Source organism: Peromyscus californicus, unplaced genomic scaffold (assembly GCF_007827085.1).
Source record: "Peromyscus californicus insignis strain IS unplaced genomic scaffold, ASM782708v3 Scaffold_11__1_contigs__length_118956290, whole genome shotgun sequence".
Lineage (NCBI taxonomy): Eukaryota > Metazoa > Chordata > Mammalia > Rodentia > Cricetidae > Peromyscus > Peromyscus californicus.
Window position 1 is genome coordinate 2,097,280 of NW_026294402.1, and position 22,227 is coordinate 2,119,506.

The 22,227-nt window shown below is 37.9% G+C and overlaps 1 long non-coding RNA gene across 1 annotated transcript; it reads left to right on the top strand.

The window, feature by feature from the left end:
* The first annotated feature begins 290 nt into the window (after positions 1 to 290).
* LOC128118756 (uncharacterized) lies at positions 291 to 16,576 on the top strand. Its single transcript, XR_008221310.1, has 3 exons — positions 291 to 507; positions 1,519 to 1,603; positions 14,002 to 16,576. It is a non-coding gene; the product is annotated as an uncharacterized LOC128118756 (long non-coding RNA).
* Positions 16,577 to 22,227: the final 5,651 nt, after the last annotated feature.

The following is a 22,227-nucleotide window of genomic DNA, read 5'->3' on the forward strand; positions in this document are numbered from 1 at the left end:
TCACTGATTGTTATGCTTGTTCTTGGGACTCTTTCTTCTCTTGTGTTATATTGTCTGGCCTGGATGTGATGGTTTTTGTTATTTATACTTTATTTTGTCATGTTTGGTTGTTATCTCTCAAAAGTCCATTTTTTTTTCTAATGAGAGACAGAAAGGGAGTAGATCTGGAGGGGAGGGGAGGGGAGGAGGAAGGAACATAGGAAGGGAAAACTGTAATCAGGGTATATTTTATGAGAAAAATCTTTCTTTTTTTTTACAAATATTCTTTTTTTTTTCAAATTTTATTTAATTAACATTTTTAATTTATTTTATATACTGACCACAATTTCCCTTCCCTCCTCACCTTCCATTCCCTCTTCTCCCTCACCTTCCATCTATCCTCCACCCAATCCACTCCTTCTCAGTCTCATTCAGAAAGGGACAGGCCTCTGATGATCTTGAACAAAGCATGACACATCAAGTTGAGGCAGGACCAAACTCCTCCCCCCTGCATCAAGACAGGATGAGGTAATCAAGTACAGGGAACAATTTCCAAAAGCCAATCAAGTGCCAGGGACAAGTCCTGATCTCATATCTAGAAGACTTACAAACAGACTAGGCTAAACAACTGTCACACACAGAGGGTTTAGGTCTGTCCCATGAATGAAAGAAAAAAATGAAAAAAAAAAGAGCTTCTAATTTATTATTTGTAAGGTAAATATCCCTTGAAGGTGAATTTGTAATGATAATAGTTCATCCATTATGACTTACTTTAATCTTACAAGGCACATTATTTCCTACTCTTAAGTATTGGTTGTTTCATTAAAAGTTATTTCCCATATTCATTACCATATCTTATGATCTTTGATTACTAATTGGATTATTGAGCTCATTTACAGATAATACAATTATTGGATTGTACTATATAATACATTGTTATTTATTAAACATACTATTATGTTTTCAGTATTAGTGGTCTTAATTTATTCCACCTACATTTCTTTTGGGTTGTATCAGTTATATTTGAAGTTGACCAACTTAATGTGTTTAGCTGAATTGCATGTTCATAGAATTTTTCAAGCAGCACTGTAACCAAATGACAGACATTTTTATTATGCCCAGAAGAATTATCCCTCCTCAAAATTTTTACACACTTAATTTAGGCAACTTTAATATTGTTTGTTTCTATTGCCAAGTACATACCCATCAAATGGCATAAAATAGTTTGTTACCTTTTGACCATCTTATTTTATATGAAATTATATTTTAAGGATTCATCTATGCTCTACAAGTTAATTTGAAAGTATTTCTCTTAATCCCTAATTAAATTTTTTTGCATTTTTCTAGTATATTTACCTAGAAGTGAAGTTGTGGCATCACGTAGTTACTTTATATTTACAATTTTGAATTAGAAAATTTCTGTTCAAAATGGCTGTGCCAGTTTGCATTCTTATCATCAATGCCTGATAATTTCAGTTTCCCATATCTTCTTTAATTCTATCATTCTTTCTTTATTATGACCTCCCTATTGTGTACAAGGAAGATCTCCTGGATACAATTTGTACTTCCTAATGATGAACAATGCTGACATTTTCTGTGTTTATTAGTCATTGCTTCTTTGTGGGTAAGTATGCACTCCAATCCTTTACCCATTTTAAAATTGGTTGTCTTTTTATTGATCTTTTAGTTTTAAAACATCTATTCTATTTGTACCACTTACAACATGTGCTTAGAAAATTTCCTACGATGTTTTTCCTATACATTTTTCTTTCATCAGTAATGACGTTATAAAACATGATCAAGGACTATGTGAACTTGGTTGTTGTTCCTGAGGCTTTTAAAATTATGTCAAATGAGCTCACATAATATGATGTCACAAAGGTAAACACATGATTTCATGGGTATTTTGTCATTTATATTTGACTCCAGTATTCGTTTTCAGGTTATTCTTGTATATAGTGTCAAGTAGCGTTCAACATCAGTCCCTTTACTATGCCTGTCAATGACTTTAATTCTTTTTCAATCACTTCCTTTAATCTTTGAACCCATTTAATATTGGGCATAGGACATTTCTTGTTCAGTACATTATCTATTCTTCCCAATGAACACATTTTATTGTTCATTTTCACTAGGGATCATGCTCACCTGCTCTGCTCTTTTTCTTAAAAGTTTGATATTCTAGATAATTCTATGTGGCAACTGTGGAAACTATAAATCAGATCTCCTTCCTACTTAATTTTTGCTTGTTAACTGAGAAGAAAACTAAACATTCAATAAATTTGGAAAAACATCTGTAGATTAAGGAAGAAACTGGATAGAACAGACACGTTGCTGAAGACTTTATGAAGGATTGCAAAGTTCTTTGGGTGGAGAAACTGGAATGGTATCCCTAGGTTTTAGCAAAGAGTTTTTATTGCTCAACCACAAAGCTATAGTCTACTAGGAACAAACTTGAAGGCCATTTAATAACTTAGGGTGTGAGGAGACAGGAACTAGAGGCCCTTTCGGCTGAGGACTCAGAGGCATTCAGACTGAGGATTCATGGAGAGAGGATCAGCTGAGGAGTTGGTGAGGTAGGAAGTGGCTGTGACTTGTTTCCTCTGATCTTTCAGCATTTATCCCAATATCTGGCTTTTATTATAGATCACTTAGAATTTGTGAAACATCTGGCATCCAACTTTTGGGACATGAATTCATGAAAAAGCTGCTTGCCTGTGGCTAAAGCCACCAACTCAGGCCAGAGCTACATGCAGCCCGAGTCCCCATCCTATTTTTGCCAAAGTCCCTACTTTGTTGGCTATGTTTTTGTTGCTGCCTCTCTGCAGCAAACTCCATTGACTTTTGGGCTCCCAAAACCACAGGAGTTTGCCACTTTCACACATTTCCCTGTGCAGACAGCTAACTCCACAGGCACAGGCCCAAGCCTAAGCCTAGGCTCTGGCCAAGGCCCAGGCTCAAGCACAAGCAGAAGCCCAGGCCCAGGTTCAGGCTCCTAACATGCCAGAATTAGCCACCTTCACAGGTTTCCCCACACAGATGGTTAGTTTCTTCCCTCTGGCTTTCTTTGGACCCCCCTCCTTGGGCTGCTGCCACACTAGGTAGCTGTCTCACTTCACTGTCATATGAATTGTCATTGTCAGCAGATTTGGTGAGTCAACTGGGAATTCTAAAAGGGAGAATTTAGTTAAAAGAGAGTTTTTTCCCACATTAAAAAAAGTGACAAACACTATTACAATGGAAGGAGTTTGGTCTCTGTTTGACTATAAACTAGACAATCTCAAAACAGAACAATTAAATGATAGGATAATTAATGTTGATGGGATTTATGCAATGACAATTATTCAAATGATCTGATCATTTCTGTTTTATCATTTAAAAAGTTGGTTAATATGAGTGCCAAGATAAAAGTTTTAGAAAAACTTATTAAAACAGATTATAGAGATATTCAGACCCAGACAGAAGAATTTAAAGGAGATTTATATTATAAGGTTATACAGAAACAGTCTAAGGCTTTCAAAAAGCCAATCTTAATTTATCCAATAACTTTATAGGAACTACCAAATGATAGGTATCCCCAAGACTGTATAAGAGCTGATTGGACTCCTGTGCAAATGTTAGATTTGAGGAGATTCAAAGAAGCGATAGTCTCATATGGCATGCACTCACCATTTGTGAAACAGAGGTTAAATTTGTGGTCAACTTGTAATAGAACTATTCCTCAAGACTACAGAAATTTGGTAACAGCAGTCTTAGAGAATGGTCCCCAATTACAATGGAGAATCTGGTAGAAGGATGAGGCTAAGACTGTTAAATAATGAAATAGGGCTAGAGACATGGAAATCTCCTAAGATCAACTTTTTGGAGAGGGAGATTATGCTGATATACAAAGACAATCTTCATATGATGATCAAACCCTGGCTTTATGCTGAATGGCAGCCTTGAATGCTTGGGACAGAATTGAAGAAGTAGGAAAGAAAATTGAGTCCTTTACTAAAGTTATACAGGGCCCAAAATAATCCTTCACTGATTTCTTACAAAGACTGACTTTAGCAATAAATAAAATGATACCAAATTCAGAAGCTAGAGAGATAATAACTGAATCTCTGGCTTTTGAAAATGCTAATGCACAATGCAGAAGGGTAATTAGGCCATTAAAAGCAAGATCAGCAGCCATGGAGGAATGGATCCAAGATTAAATCAATACTGGATCTCATGACCATGATGGTGTTTGGATAGGAGAGGTGATTTCCAGAGATTTAAAGAATAATAGTAATGTCAAATGTTTCAATTGTGGTAAACAAGGTTACCTAAAAAGGGACTATAAATAGAACATTCCTAGAAACAACATTTTTTCAAGGAATAATTCCAACAGACTTCCCCTCCCTTCTGGATTATGCAGAAGGTGTGGCAAAGCAGATATTGGACTAAGGCATGTAGGTCAACAAGGGACAGACAAAGTAATCCCTAATGGTTGCCATTGAGAAACACTGTGAGGGGCCTCTTGCAGGCCTCCATGTCAAATTCTGTTCAGCTCTTTCTTGTCATTGTGGAGGAGACTCTTTCTCAGAACAATTAAATAACATAATGCCTATTATAAAAAAAAAACAAACCATACTGCTCTGGATGACAGAACAGCTATAGAAGAGAGAACAAAAAACTAAGGAGAAATGATAAGTCAAAAATGATTAATATTATTAGATTAGCAAGTTCCCCAAACTTAGGGTTGGGGAACGGTTTTGTTTTTATCTCTTCAGGAAAATAAAAACAACCATCTTGAGGAATTTAAAGACCTTTGGACAAAGAAGCATCCAAAGAAGAAGAAAGAACTACCTGGAAAGAATTACCAAGAAAAGAAATAATCTGTCCTAATACAATCTCTGAAGTCTCCAAAAAGATGATGGGATCCCACAACGATGATTCCACATGGACTATGATAATGCCACTGAGCTGACAAATATCACCTAAAGATCAATTTTGGACTACAAACTGCTCAGGACAACTTTGAGATGGCTAGCTGAGATGATCCAGCCTCACAGACTATTCTAGCCAGGACTTGAGACAAGCTCTGAACTTTCCATTATGCAGACACTGGACAAATGATACTAACTCTCCCAGGACTTGACAATTAACCAAAAATTTTTCTTTTCAGGATCTCCTAGAGATGCCTTTGGCCCCAGACAGCAGGAGGTAATTTTAAGAACAAATTGCCTACATTCCCATGAGGTGGGGTGGATGATTTTTGGTCATTCAATGAAATATGAATATTTGTCATTGTTTTGGTGGTTGATTATAAGTTGTTATTGGTAATGGTCAGTAAAAAAGCTAAACAGAGGAGATTAGACTCAGGGTTCTTCTTTGGGAAAAAAAGAAAAAGAAAAAAGGATATAGATATGATAAGATAAAAGGTAGATTATTGAATCTACTCTAAAAAAGATACTGAAAAGGTAGGATAAAAAGGGAGATTATTGAATTTACTCTGAAAAGAAAAAGAGAGAATATAGATATAAGAAGATAGATATGCAATCAACCTTTAAAAAGCAACTACTAGTTTTAAATATTTTACATTAGATTGTAATTTTGTATATTGTATGTATATTGATACAAATTTGAGATTAATTTTCTTAGAACATACTAAACATATGTACTTCTAATCTTGTTCAAGGTATTGTAACTATACAGTTCATTTAACAATGTAATTCAAATTGCTAATCCTTGAAAGTTATTATTCCTAACTATTTAGGATAATAAAGAAATGCAGGTTAGCAGTTAGTAACCCATTATAGAAAACAAATTGAGTAAAAGCATGATATAAGCACGATTAAAGGATGGGAGGAAAAGGGAGAATGTCATCAAGACAGAGAAGATAAAGCCAGGAGTAGAGGAACGCAGGAAGGCATAAGGATATTTGCTGGAAGTTCCTAGAAATCATTGATGAAGAAGCTATGTTTCTCAAAGTCTTGTGCCAGAAAAATCTGAAATTATAAATATTGAAGAATTTTCTTTGGATGGAGGTCTTTGTGATTCTTTATGAGAGCCTAGAAAGGAGGAAGGCAAATTGAACTGTTGAGAACTGAGTGGGAGATGAACCAGCAGAGACAGTGAATTGCCATTGTTCTTCAGCATCTTGACTGACATTGGAAGACAGAAAGCAAAATAATTAGGAGAGATGCTGGTGCTACAGTTAGAAGATAACCAGGAGGATATGCAGGGAGGTGTGGCTCAAGATGATCTAGACTGAGCAGGTACTGTTTAGAGGGAAAAAAATGTATAATATATGAAATATTAGAAAGTCCATAACATCTTGTTTACCAACTAGAAAAATTCTAAGATTTTATCAATCACAGGAAGGAAAATGGAAAACAAAAGAGAAAGAGAGAGAGAGATTTTGTTTTGTTTTAATAAATACTAACAAAATGAATGTTACATATAGAAAAATTATATGTAATAAGTCTATTGGCTATCATCAACTGCCTGCATAGTTTCCATGGTGGAGGGGAATCAAAATACAAATGGAGAAAAGGGTACCCCCTTTTTAAGTTTTAAAAGGATAAAATATTTTTTTCATATTTATTTTCTTATTTCAAGTCAGGTTATAGAACCAATAATTTTTTTTCATCCATGGACAAGCAATGGTAACCTTGTTTTGAGAAAAAATAAAAATTGAAGACCCAACAAGTGATATATGGTCTGAGAGGAGTGAGAACCATGAGCCGTAAGAGCGATAATTCTACCATCTAAATCTTCAAAATATATGCATTCACACAAGTGCCTCTAAAATACAAAAGAAGAGGGTGCGAGGACAGGTTCAATATTAGAAACTTCTATCAAGTAATACACAAAATCCAGCATCTGGCCATTTTATTCTTAAGAACAATCTTTAATGTCTAATTTCTTTTCTCATGGGCAATTTTGGTATCAAACAATAGGCAGTATTAGGCTTTGCTTTGTTGTAGACAGTTTTCCCATCCATTGACTTTTATTCAAATGAAGTAACTTCTTCACATATTGTGTTTGACATCATGTTGATGTTCACTTGAAAATAATTGTTTTCTTAGAGTCTAATGATGTCTGTGCCAGCAGCTGTGAGCACACTGAGATTACTGTGAATGAGTAGGCAGAGTACAGAATTTTTCAGTTAGGACTGCCACCTCATTGTTAAGATTGCTATGAAGTAGCCTGACTAGAGCATTGCATCCTAATCTGAATTCCTTGTAAAAGTAAGATCCCTACAAGTTTATTAGATAACCTTCATGACAGTTGAATGAGAAAGTGATTCACAAGTTTGAAGGAGGCAAATCTAAAGTGCTTTCAAAACTATTGTTTTTGCAACATATTTGAGGAGTGTAGTAACCTTGTCAGATGTGTCAGTTGTGGAGTTAGACATGTATGGAGACTACAGACACAGTTCATGGAAAGTTATGCAATCTCAGATGGGGTTCTTAAGCCATTCAGGTCTAATTTCTGATCTATGTAAAATGGGAATATAGTGTCTACCTCAAAGGGTTGCTTAAAGCTTAAGTAAAAAATATATATGACAACATACTGATTGTCAGATACTTAAACTATCAGTAAATTGGATCTATCTTAATGATCCAGACAAGGATATAATATGATAGAAGGAATTCCATATTCTCAAATTTAGTGCTGTCTGACCTTATGACATGGTAACATACATGGCAATTTACAGAGGTCACACTCAGTAATAGTACAGTCGAGTTATGGAAAAAATTGCAAAATAATCCCCTAAAGTTTTAAGTTTATTATTTTATGATTGGTCTCATTTATAACAATCTAAGACTACATGCTGCCCCATGGATTATGGATTGAACATTCCTGTACATAGATTATAAACTCAATAATTAGTATTCATTTAAAAATTTTTCTCTGAGAAAATGTATTTCAAGAGATTTGTTTAAAATATATATATTGTCATGGTGGTGATTTTACTTCAAGTCCCCAGTGATACACCCATGTTGCTCTCTTTCACAGTGTGTTGTGCATTGGACATTGAGCTGACTTGCAAATTATTCAGTCTTTGTGACACTTAACAGTCCATCCTTCTTCTCAAACAGCTGGTCAGATGCCTTGAAATTTCCTCTCTTGAATTTCTTTCTTTCTTTCTTTTTTCTTTTTTGAGACAGGGTTACTTTGTGTAACAGCCCTGGCTTTCCTGGAATTTGCTCTGCAGAGCAGGCTGGCCTTGAACTCATAGAGATCTTCCTGCTTCTGCTTCTCAGGTCCTGGGATCAGAGGCATGTGCCACCACCACCTGGCTACCCCTCTTGAATTTCTAACAGATGTTTTTCTAATGCTCACACCACTACTGGCCTCACTATGGCAAGGGAAAAAATGCAGAAGCTGAAACTGCCTGAAAAGGAAATCCTCATTGGCTCATCCCTAAGTGGGTTAAAAGTCCATGTTGTTTTCTGATACAGATGCCAGTAAGCTGAGACATTAGGGCAAGGTCAAACCCACAAGAGAATGCAAAGGCAGAGAATGTCCCAGGAGTTCCTCAGGAGATAAACACAAAATTGATGCTGACTTCTAAAGAGACTCAGAAATCTATATGTTATATATGTGAGCCAAAAGGAAGGAGACCACTGTTGACTCATGAGAACAGGAGGAACAGATGTTAATCCATTCTCTAACTAAAAGAAGTAATTTTTTTTCATATTACTGGACCTACCACAAAGAAGTCTAGATAAGGTTTGGAAGACTGGGCTCACAAACATGCCTCTCAAACCATTGGGGAAGTCATAGATACAAGATAAAAGGAATGATGGAGACAGGCTGAGAAACGGAGGGAAAATTCAAGTCTTCTCTTGCAGTAGGTAGAGATTTCCTGGAAATTTGATCTTGGAAAATTCTTTTTAAGAATTCTTATTGGCCGGGCGGTGGTGGCGCACGCCTTTAATCCCAGCACTCGGGAGGCAGAGCCAGGCGGATCTCTGTGAGTTCGAGGCCAGCCTGGACTACCAAGTGAGTTCCAGGAAAGGCGCAAAGCTACACAGAGAAACCCTGTTTCGAAAAACCAAAAAAAAAAAAAAAAAAAAAAAGAATTCTTATTGGTGATTTCATGGCAATTGTTAAATTTTACTGCGTGTGTGTGTGTGTATGTGTGTGTGTGTGTGTGTGTGTGTGTGTGTGTGTGTGTGTGTGTGTGTGTGTGTGTGATGTTATCTAGCATGTAGGCATGTAGCTGGGACTATAAAGAAGGTAGAGGATGTCTTATGGTTATTCTGGAATTTGTTTTACACACAACTGGTTTTGGAGAGCCCACTTAAAGAGGGTTTCTTTTTTCTCTTTTTTTCCTCAGCCTTTTGGTATCCTGTTATTAAAGACAAACAAGTTTAGTGAGATAGAAACTCAGATAAGGCATACAGGCAGCACACTGAGTCTGACCTTGTAACCTCCTGACTGGGATCCTGTATCATCCACATATAGATTTCTATACTGACAATTTGTCATGCTCACACAACCCCAGTATCATCCAAAGGTGCATTTCAAAGAATCTGTCCCTAAATCCTGTAATTCTTGCTAAGATCAAAATTGAACTGAAATGTATTGTGACCTTGTTTATTCTGGGAAGTGGAAGGGGGGGACAGCTTGGTAATGTGAAGCTGATGTTGATATGCAGAGGGAAGCAACAAATGACTGATTATGCAAGTCTGCAAAAGCAAGTATTTTTAAAGCTATTTCTAACTCAGGAAATCAAAATAGCTTGCCAGATGTGACATGTAGTTTTCTATAGAATTCATAATTTTCTTTATGCACTTAAATATCAGAGAAAAAGAGATTTATACAGAGAATCACTCAAAAAAATGGGTTGGACTTTCGACCTTCCTCCCTTTCCTACTGTCCCTTCCTTCTATCTACTCCTCCCTCTCAGCCTCCTTCCCTTCTTTCCTCCCTCCTTTCCTTCCTCCCTTCCTGTCTTTCCTTCCATATTCCTTTCCTTCCTCTTTATATTTGTGTAAGGCACACTTGAGTATGGAAATTGAACATAGCAGAATAAACTAATGTTCTACAAACACTCTTAAATATTGCAATAAAAATCAAAGATTTTTAATGTTGATCTAATAAAAATGAGAAATTAAACTTCTTAAGTAGTGAGTTCTCACCCAATCCTATGAGTCTATAAATGTGTCTATAATTCAGGTTTTTAAATAAAATATATATTAAATACATAATGAAACTTAATAAAACCTTCCAAATTGAACTTGAGAGTCCTGTACACTAGTAAGCCCTACTAGCTTGCTTCTCATGGCTGTGTGAATCATGATTTAACACAGCCCATTTGCTTATATTCTAGTTTATTATCTTCTGTATTTTATCACAGAGCATTAAAAAATTTTGTGTTTATCAGATATATCAGGGATATTTGTAAAAAGGCCAAATTGGGTTTTACCTTAAATATTATTTATTTACTGTTTGTATTAATTTTTTATCGGTTGAAAGTTTCATACATGCATACAACTTGTTTTAATGTAATCTCATTCCCTCTACTCTAGTTCTTCCCCAACTTACACAATATTCCCTCCCAACTCCCTTTGTTCTTCTCCTCTACCAATTCCACTTAGAATATGCATGTGTACAGTTATTTTGATTCATGTCCATACCTTCTCATCTCCTTGTCTCCCCTGTTGTCCATCCTCTTTTTCTAATGATCAACTTCCCCAGATTCATACCTTTTTGTATTATTTGTATCCTTCTAGGTTTGACTAGCACCATTAGAATGATCTTGAAATTAAAACTATCTACTAGAGTCTAGTGGTCACACTGAAGGCAGTGGCTCTCTCTCTTCCAGAGGTTATCAGTAGCTGATAATTAAGCAGTAAGGGACTGGGTCCCATGAGCCTCTTTCTCATCAATGAATGACTATTGAGAAGGCCTGTCTGTGTGCAGGCCCAGGGCAAGTAATTGCAGCTTCTGTGAGTTCATGATTGCACTGTTTGTGCCCTGTCCAAAAGATGGAAATTTGCAACCCTTATCCCCATCTACAGGTGCTTACGTTCTTTCTTTCCCCTCTTCTGCAGTGTTCCTTAAGCCTTGTAAGAGGTAGTATAAACAATTTGTTTAGGGATGAACCTTTCTGTCATTCATCTCTTATTCTCTGCATCTTGAGTGGTCATGAGTCTCTATACTCACCATTAGTCACTGCAATAGAAACTTCTCTAATTCGGGTTGAGATAGCCTAAGTGACAAGTGTAAACACAAGTATTTAGAAAACAGTTTTGTATTATGTATTGAACTTTCACCATCAGTAATGATTTCCCTTCTATGGCCTATGGCCTCTCAAGGCACACACTTTACTTGCAAGGTATAACAAAATGAAACTGGAACTGGGGTGGACACTTCTTTGATGACTAGAGTGCTGGAAGTTGCTCTGGAAGTTGCTGGGGGAGAAAAGCCATCATTCATCTTACCTATATGTGAATTCTATAAACTACATCACCAAACTTGCCAGGTAAAATGTAGCCAGATATGTAGTATTTGTGCAACTGTTATGGGGATAACCACCTTTCATATGTTTTAGTGCTGATGACTTAATTTTACTCTGATATCCTGATAGCAATAGAAATCATAGCCTCATAATGCTTACCATCTTAGGAGATAAAGCTCCAAAAAATAGCTTTTGAAAATTTAGAATCTAATGTCATTCACATGATTCATGAACAAAGCATCCAAGTCAAACTGTAGGATGAATCTTAAAAGGTCTTATTAACAGAAAAAAACCTAGGGCCAGATATTGGGATAAATTCTGAAAGATCAGAGAGACAGAACAAGTCACAGCCAACCTCCCCTCACCAACTCCTCAGCTGTTCCTGTTTCCACCAATTCTCAGACTGAAAGTCTTTGAGTCCAGACCCCCGATGGTCTTAGTTGAACTTCTGCTAAAAAGCCTCTGGTTCTTGGTCCTCATGCCTTATATACCTTTCTGCTTCCTGCCATTACTTCCTGGATTAAAGGTGTGTGTCCTTCCCAAGCAAAGACATGAGATCTCAAGTGCTGGAATTAAAGGTGTGTGCCACCATGCCTGGCTCTGTTCCCAGTGTGGCCTTGAACTCACAGAGATCCAGATGGATCTCTGCCTCTGGAGTGACAGGATTAAAGGCATGTGTGCCACCACTATCTGGCCTCTATGTCTAATCTAGTGGCTGTTCTGTTCTCTGATCCCCAGATAAGTTTTCTTTATTAGAGCACAAATAAAATATTACTACACCAAACTCTATCCTGTTGTAAGATATACTGAAGCTGGTTTAATTTAAGATTTCAATGTATTGTGTGTAGTTAAAACAGCTCAATTTGTGAAAGCATCAACATTTAGAAATTTTAGGAAACTGGAACAGAAATAAATGATTAAAATATAAAATTGTAACTTCTATGATGAAAGAGTAAATTAATATAATATTCAAACTATAAAGAGCCACTGTGGCTTTCCAGTATCATCTAACTTTTCAAAATAAGTTTTCTTTCTGCAGTCATCCACAGGTAGGCAGGGATTGATTTGTTGAAGTAGTTTATTCTTCTAGTGGAATTTTTTAGAGGTGATTACACTGTTTTGGCTTTGCTGTCATGTCTATTAGTTTGCCAGTGAATTAAAAGATTAATTGGAGATGGTAGAGATATGGTTCATTGGGTAAGAATATTTGCTGAGTAAGCATGAATAAATTTCCACTATTCACATAAAAAACTTGGCATGAATGTACATGCTCTCTTAACCCTAGAACCATAGGTGGAAGAAATAGGATATTCAATAGAGCTTGGTGGCTGGCATACTAGTTTCGAGTTCAGTAAGAGCTGATTCCTCAAGGGAATAAAGTAGAGAGAAGTAGAGGAAGGCACTAGGCATTGTACTCATTCATAAGTACACATAAACCACATAAAACAAATCTTTCTCTCTCTAATACACATACACACATACATACATACACATACAGGTACACACAAAACACTCATATGTAATAAAAGTAAAACTCAGTGAGGCCATGTTCTGTGTATGTGTCCTTCTCATGTGATGTTCCTTTTCACTTTAATAATCTGCAGAATCCCTATAAAGAAGGAACTAATCAGTTACAGGCTATCTACCTTGTACCTCTCAGCCTCTAACTGAATAAAATTTTATTCTTTATAAAAGTTCTAGTCTTCAATATTTTTGTAATAACATAAATCATACTAAAACAAAGACTTAAAAAAACAATGTTTAAGTGTCCATAATTTTTTATATGTGGATATAAAAAATTAGCTAGATTCCTAGTTTAAGGTAATCTCTCTAAAGGAGCTATTGGGAAGGCTCAGGCATCAAGAATGGAGGAGATGCAGCATAATAAAAAATATAGAAGGTGAGGCCTTTTGATGTGCGAAGAATGGAGAACGGGAAAGTGATGGAGACATTTGAAGAAATCATCAGAGCCTGATATGGCTTGTAGAAGACAGAGAGAAGACAGGCGAGGAGGGAAAATTCTTAAAGACTTTGAATAAGAATTATCTTTCCATTGCTAGAAATTTTCAGAGCTGTTGTAAAGGTAAAGAATTCCAATACTGTAGATACATTGTTTTCTCTGAATCAGAACATAATGAACCCAATGGAAGAATTGGCCCCCTTTAGTTGTGCACAGTGAACAAAGGTTAATAGCTCTGTCTCCCTTGTTGAACACTAGTGGTTCTATTTATTTGAAAAGGATGAAATGATTCTAGTGTACAGATTTTGTTATCTGGCTGCATAAATTCTCCCTGCTGCATAGCTTCTCTGTCTGTGTGATGTTTACCTTAGTGAACTATTGTTCTTCCAACTGTTGCTCTGCTTTCTCAGTTATCACTTCACTTAAAAATTGGCTTTTTAAGTCCAATAGTTTTCATTTCTAACATGTGTCACATTCTCAGTGACTCATGCTTACACTGAGTCCTTCTAGAAGCACTGTTTCAGTCAGCAGTCCCATCAGAACATATGGTAGATGTTTGTTTGGCAACAGGGCCATGTTAATTGCCATGTGCTTATCCTACTTCCCTAATATTTTTCAGCTTTGTGATACGACTATGAGAATGTAAGCTTTATAAATTCCTTAAGATGTTATGAATCTTCAGAGAGGTGGCATCTTTCTCCAGCAGCAATTGGGAGCAGCTTTGGAGACCCACTGTCAGACATTATGTGGAGAAAGAGTCTAAACTGGAGGTCTCCATCTGGCCCTTCAGTTGGAGATTTGGGAGCCCCATGGAAGAAGGGGAGAGAATGAAGGACACCGGGAGAACATGGCCCACCAAATCAACTAAACAGGGCTCACATGGCTTCACAGAGACTGGAGTGCAAGCACAGGGGCTTCATGGGTCTGCACCAGGTCCTCCTCTGTGTATGTGTTATTGTTGGTAGTTTGGTATTTTTGTGAGACTCATAACAATGGGAGCTGGTGTGTCTCTGACTCTTTTGCATACTTGAGGCCCTTTCCCTCCTGTTGAGTTGCTTTGTTCAGCCGCAATATGAGGGCTTTTTTATGGTATCTTGTTTTGTCTTGTTTGACTGGCTGTCATTTCTTGGAAGCCTGCTCTTTTCTGAAGAGGAAACAGGGGAAGTAGATCTTGGAGAGGTGGGAGGGAGTCAGGAGGAGTGGAGGAAGGGGAAACTGTGGTTGAGATGCATTGTATGAGAGAAGACTCTATTTTCAATAAAAAAGGAGAAAAATGTTTATTTCTTGTTGAGTTAAAATTTTTAAGAAAAGATATTATGAATCTAAGAATAGGCTTTCCTCCACACCAAGGAACTGATTTTTTGACATGTGCATAGCCACTTTAATGTGAACAGAACAAAGACTTTATTTGGAGATAGGAGTTTTGCAGATATACTTAGTTAAGTTAGCACTACAGTAGGGCAGGCTCCTGACAGTAGGACTGATGTCTTTATAGAAATGGAAGAGGGGTTCTTAGAATATTGGTCAATCAATTCATGTCAGTCTTTCTGATCAATATTAAGAGTTTGGTCATGGTCTTAACTTTTGAAGGTAAAAATTTGCAATGATAAAGTAATATTTTTGAATACATAATTGATTCTGTTATATTTATTTAAAACATGACCTATTGGCACAGACTGTGGAATAAATTGATTCCAACTTCACAAAAGTCCAATTTGTCACTAATTGAAAAAAACATTGACCAAAAGATAATACAACTTTATGCTATCCTAAAAACAGTGATAAACCTCAGCTATAATAACTAAACTACAGCACTAGTTCTAATAGCATTTTTGTATCTATGTATTATGGAAAACCATGAGAATAACAGAGCATTTTAATAGGCTGTGCTTAAGACTAGTAATTTTTGAAATTGTGAAGCACTAGTTGACAATGATTACTGCCTTGGGAAAGAGTCAGTAGAAGCGTTTCAAGTCAATGCCATGACACAGAACAAAGAAGACCCATTTATCAACTCCTCAGAAAAACACAGGTGTACCCCAGATTTCCACAGGAATCTCCATACAGGTAGAGTCTTTACACTGGCTCTGAGGACAGTTCTTTCAGATTCAAACATCAGAAATATTTTAGATCTTAGCCTATGTACTTTACTCCCCTTCCCTCAGTGAGGAAAAACTAATAAAATCAGTAATATAAAATAAATCTTGTCAGAAACATTAAAAAATCTATCTTTAATCTTCCATTTATAAGATAATATGGATTATTTTCTTTGATTTATTTATTTGAGACAAATATATTGAAGAACAAGAGCTGCCAGGAACTGTTCTCAATCCTGAGCACAGCAGTGAAGAGGCAAATTCCTTCTTCCTCTACTAGTAGGAGATGTAGGTTAACCATCCCATGCATTAAAACAGTCACCATTCTAAAATGTAAATTTCAATGTTTTGTTTATTTGTGGAGTTGTCTATCATTATACAATTATAGAACATTTTTATCATCTCTAAAAGAAAACCTCAATCTTCCTCCCCAGCATCAGCTCTTCTTTTTCAGAAAATTGCTCATCCATGCTCTGTTTGCACATCTATGTCTGCTTTGAAGTTTTCATATACATGTAACTGTAAAGTATATAACCTGTTACACTTGGTATAATTTCTGAATCGCCATCAATGTTGTAGCACACACTAGTAATTTTTCCTTTTGGTGGCTGAATAATATCATATTGTCTACATCTTTGTCAGACATTAAACTGTTTTTTTTTTCAGTAGGTGATTAGATAAGAAACTGAGTATTTATTCCTGTCCTGTGACAGTGGAATTCAAATGTAAGGTTATGTGAACATGTGGCAAGTATTTGTGGAATCCAGAAAAAGGCTTTGGATCCCCTGAAGCTGTCCTTCAGGCTGTTGTGAACCTTGTTATGTGGGTGGTAGGAAATGAACTCTACTCCTCTGAACAAGCAAATACTCTTAATTATGGTGCCATCTATCCCAATCACAAATGTAAAGAAATGAAAATGAGCTATTGTATGGGAACTTTTCATTGATGCTGCTTGTCAAAATTTTCTTTGCATGGCCACTGCTGACCTTTGTCAGAACTTTTGACTAAATCTGTAATATATTCTAAGTTACTCTTTATAGTAGAGATTTTTATGTCTAGGATCCATCCCAGCAAAATAAAGTTTATAGTTGACCTCTACCACATATCCCAGTGTACTGATGGGGCATGATTTCTTACTACAGAAGAAGTGAACAATATAGATTTGGAGCTCAGTGCCAGATTCTTAGCATGTTCTAGTGAGTAGGAAAGACTAGGAAGGTAATGGACAAAAAATTCTGTGTCCCCTAAATATTCAAATCCAACATTGTATCTTAGATACATGATTGATACCAGGAGGCCAAAAGATAGCAAAATCATATGGGAAAGAGAACCAGCTAAAGCCAAGGATTATGACGGCATAATGTTTCTATATTAAGACATGGAAACTTCATTATTTAAGAGCATCAGGAACTAAGAGGGACCTGAATTTCACTCTTCAGTGATGAGTTTGCTCCAAGTTGGAAAGACGTAGGTTAAAACTTCTGAAACCCATTGATGAATCTTTGGGCCTTGTGTCACTGATTGTCTTGTTATGAAATTGTCAGGAAAAACAGTAATACTGTTAATATTGATTGTCAACTTGAAAGAATCTAGAACCATCCAGGAGACAAGCTTCCTGGCACATTTTTGGGGGATTATGGGACTATCCAGATTTGGTTAACCCCTCTAAGTATGCCTGTGAGAGGTGAGAAATTGTCTTGGTTGGGTTATCCTTTGAAGGATTATCTAGATTAGATTCACTAAAGTGGGAAGACCTACTTTGCCAGTTCCGGCAACATCATTTCATGGGCTGTAGTGCTGGACTGCAACAAAATGAAGTTGATCTGAGTACCAGCATCCATCCCTTCTTCCTGGAACTCAGAGGCAGTGTGATGAGGTACCTCATGGTCTACTGCCACGAGCCTCCCGGCATGATAAACCGGATGCTGGAACTGTGGCCTAGAAAAAAAGAAACAAAAAACAAAACAAAAAAAAACTCTTTTGCTTAATTGATCTTGCTGTGGTATTTCATCAGGACAATGAGAGACTTGTTTCTTTTCTTTAGATCCTCTCTAGTATCATGACTGCCAAAAGGCCCAAGCAGTATTACTGGTAGTCACAGGAAATCCTGATAACCACGGTCAGTTTTCTGACATAGATGTTTGGATAACCTGTTCCTTTAAAACTGGTATAAAGGTTCTGGCAGCCAAGCTCCAAGGGAAAAAACAGCACCAAAAATTCTATCCATCAACCAAGAGGAGGAAGAGCTATAATGACCCTATGTTCCTGGAGAAAAAGTGACACCCATCTTAGGCTTTACCACCAGAGGCCTTTTTCTCTTCTTCCCCTACAAAGACTTCCTCTGAGTTTGTGATTCCCCTGCATATCTATAAGGGCTCCAAAATGCTCTCTACCTGAATATAGCAGATGTTTCAATTACCATCTCTGATTTCCTGAACTTCCCTGCCTGGACCCAGACCCTTGCAGTTTCTGCTGTTCTTCACTCTAAACCCTTAGACTCACTCATTTTGAGTCAAAGAATTCAAACAAGACTCTCCCACTCCTATTTATTGCATATGTTACTTTCTCAACCAGTGACCTGTACAATTGGAAGTTTCAGGGCTCTTCTTTCTCTGAGATACCACAGGCATTCATTCCCAAACTATACACTATCATGAGTCTTATTCCTCCAGAAAAATAGTGCACATTGTCTTGGACCTGAAAGATGCAATCTTCAACTTCCTATTGGCAGAGATAAGTCAGCCCATCTTTGCTTTTTAATGGACAGACCCAGAGGGAGGTTATAGAGGGCAACTTAGCTGGACCAGGTTGCCCCAAGGATTTAAAAATTCACCAACCCTGTTTGATGAAGCACTTAGGTCTAACCTCCTGCCTTTCTGTCAAGGTTCCCCAGGACCACACTCTTACAATATGTAGATTACCTCCTCCTGGCCTCTGAAACTGAAATAGATTTTTAAAAAGCCACCGAGGGACTGCTGCAGCAGTTACAGATCTTGGGCTACAGAGTGTCAGTTAGAAACCCCAACTTTGTACATCAGAGACTAGTATTTCAGCTACCAGCTAAGGGGAGGCAAAAGGAGCCTGTCTTAGAGTAGGCTTGCTGCCATCCTTCAGTTCCCACCTCCAAAGACTAAGAGGTAGGTTTTAGAGTTCCTAGGTGGGATTGGATGTTGCTGCCTCTGGATTCCAGAGTTTGTGGAATTAAGATGGTCTTTCTATACAACAGCACAAAAGGGGTCACTGTGCCTTTAATCTGGTTGAGACTAAACAAAAGACATATGAGGCTTTAAAATTAACTTTAACTTCAGCTCCAGCCCTAATACACCCAGATGTCTCAAGACCTTTTCATCTGTTTGACTACAAAACAAAAGTCATTGCAAAAGAGGTTTTAACCCAAACTCCAGAGTCATGGAAACAAACTGTAGCTTACCTGTCCAAACAATTGAACCCTGTAGCCACAGGATGGCCTACCTGTCTAAGAGCTGTGGAGGTTACCACTATTCAAGTGAAAGAAGAAGACAAGTTAACTCTGCAACAGGATCTTATACTCACAGCACCCCACGTGGTTGAGGCCTTCCTCCAAGAAACACCGGCTGTCTAATGTCTGTGTGACGTAGTACCAGGCCCTACTCCTGGACTACCCTTGAGTCCAGTTTATGAAATCCACTGCCATCAATCCTGCTACCCTCTTGACTGATGACAACCCACAGGTGTTCATGTTCATTCATGACTGTCTTGAGGTGACCAGGGCGGTCCAGGGGATCTGCCCAGACTTAATGCACATCCCCTGCAAGATCTCAATGCAGTGCTCTACAAAGATAAAAGCAACTTCATTAAAATGGAACCAGGTATGCAAGGGCTGCAGTAGTCACTTTAATTGAAATGATTTGCCAAAGCCTTATGGCCAGGTAACTCAGCTCAGAAAATAAAACTGATGACTCTGACTCAGACTCTCAGGTGAGGAAAAGGAAGGTCCATCAGTAGACAAACATACAGACCTATGATTTTATTCCCTTACATGTCCAATGGATGATGTATAAAGTAAGAGAGCTTCTCACCATTGGGGGAACAGATATTAAAACAAAGAAATCTTGGCCTTCCTAAAGGTATTTGGCTTCCCCTATGAGTTGCTATCCTCCACTTCTGAAGACATCAACAAGATGATGCCCCTGGGGTAAGAAGTAACTGGGACACTGACCTGGCAGCCTTAAGACCAGTGGGGACTGTTGATATTCTGATGACATAACATGACCCAATGTTTCCTGAAACTCAATGGTAAATAGAGGAAATAGGAAATATAGGATGAAAAAAAAAAAAAAAGGACAGCTCAAACCTGCAAGTTGTAGGAAAACAGAGGGGAAGATTATTCTCCCAGCGACCATCAGCAGGGTTCTGGTAACTAACCTTCACCAGTCTACTCATCTGGGTTCCACAAAATTTTCTACATTGATCATACCAAGGTATGTTATACCTAGAATGGATAGCCTGGTGTTAGTATTCCCAGCCAGATGCCAAGTTTGTACTCAGATAGATCCAAAACAGAGAGCCCTTATGCAGGAAGGGGTCTGAAGGAAAGGCCAACACCCTGGTGACCTTTGGGAAACTGGCTTCACTGAGATCCAATCTCCCAGGGGAGGATACGGTACTTGCTACTTTTTATAGATACTTTTTCCAGGTGGGTAGCAGGCTGAAACTGCTCATATAGTAGCTTAAGTTTCCCCAGGAACTGGTCCTTCCCCAGGAATTAGCTTTTTAGCAATGGGGTCAGGCAATAGTTTAGCTTTCACAGTCAAACCTCTCAACTCATAACTAAAGCTTTAGACACAGATGAAATTTTTCATTTTGTGTATAGACCTCAGAATTCTGGGCAGGTATAAATAAACAAACAGGATGTTAGAAAACAAACAAAAAAACCTAACAAAACTCTCATAAGAGTCCAACGAAGGATAGATAAACCTTCATTTGCTTTGCTTTGAGTCTACTGCACCCTACAAAGCGAGATGATTCACCCCCTAGAGAATCTATTCGGAAGAACTCCTTAACTACTTTCATGGCTCAGAGACCAGCAGTCAGCCTAACCCTCTTAACTATTACTTTCTCAACTGACTACAGGCCCTCCAGTCCTCCACAAAGGCTATGCATCAGACTGTTCAAGAGTCCCAGCCAACCTCTGAAGCCATTACCAGTTTCCCTTTGTTCAAGCCTGATGATACTGGCTGGGTTAAGTAGGTAACCAAAGCAACACTGGAACCAACTTGGAAAGTACCCTACATGGTTATTCTGTCCATTACTATGGGTGTGAAGGTAGCTGCTAATACACCATGAATCTACTACACGCACATCAAGAAAGTGGAAGTCACAGATGTTGCTGCCAAATGGACTGTTTCTCAGACTATAGACCCATTAAAATTAAGGTTTTATTGGGCTCCAGGCCCTTTCATTTTCTGAGTCTTGTGTTTTGCCCTTTTGGTATAAGTACAGGGCATGGTTCAATTCCTATTACCCTTGGTCTGGACCTGAGAACTAGGGAAGACTGATACAGAGAAGGTGCTAGCTAGCATAAAAACAGATCAGCACCCTATATACTATATTGACATTTGCTAACTGATGCCAATTTGTAGACAAATTTCTAAACAGTCTTATTAAATAAGAAACACAGAGCCAAATACAGGGGTGAAAGCCATAGGGATCAGAGAAATAGTGAATAGCCACGACTAGCCTTAGCTTACCACCATGCTATAGCTTCCCCAGCTTCTTTCTGTCTAACCTGTGCTTTTTTTTCTTTCCTGTTCTGCCTTCTCATTGACTCTAAGCCTAGTCACATCACTTATTCATCACTGCCTGTCTATACAGATCTCCAGGACTCTATGGTTGGTACTGGGATTAAAGGCGTGTGTCACCACACTTGGCTGTGTCCTTGAACGCACAGAGACTCTGCCTGCCATGTGGTCAGATTAAGGCCATGTGCTACCACCATCTGACTTCTATTTAATGGCTTGCTATGACCTCTGATCTCCAGGCAAATTTTATTTATTAGCATACAAATAAAATATCACCACACCAACTTATGTGTCTGGTTTTATTGGAAAAGAAAAGATGTTGAAGTTTATCTCTTGAGATAGGAATACAGAATTTTCTTTTCTTTCTTTCTTTCTTTTTTTTTTTAAGACAGGGCTTCTCTGTGTAGTTTTGGTTCATGTCCTGGACCTTGCTCTGTAGACACAGCTGGCCTGAAACACACAGAGATACACCTGGCTCTGCCTCCTGAGTTCTGGGATTAAAGGTGTGCACCACCGCCACCTGGTGGAATACAGAATTTTCAATTTTATACATGCCCTGTGGCTGGACCCCCCAGTTGCCAGAAACAGGGGAGTACCCATTGCAAAAAGTAAGACTGTAAAACAGAGGCTTCCTGGAAACCCATATAAGAATACACACATAAACACACACACACACACACACACACACACACAGCACACACCACACATACACATACCAAACACACATACATACACCATTCACACACACACACACACACACACACACACACACACATACACACACACACCAAACACACGTACACATGCACACCATTCATACACACCAAACACACATACACACACACCACACATACACCATATACACATACACTACACACACACACACACACACATACACACACATACCAAATGCACATACACATGCACACCATTCATACACACCAAACACACATACACACACACCACACA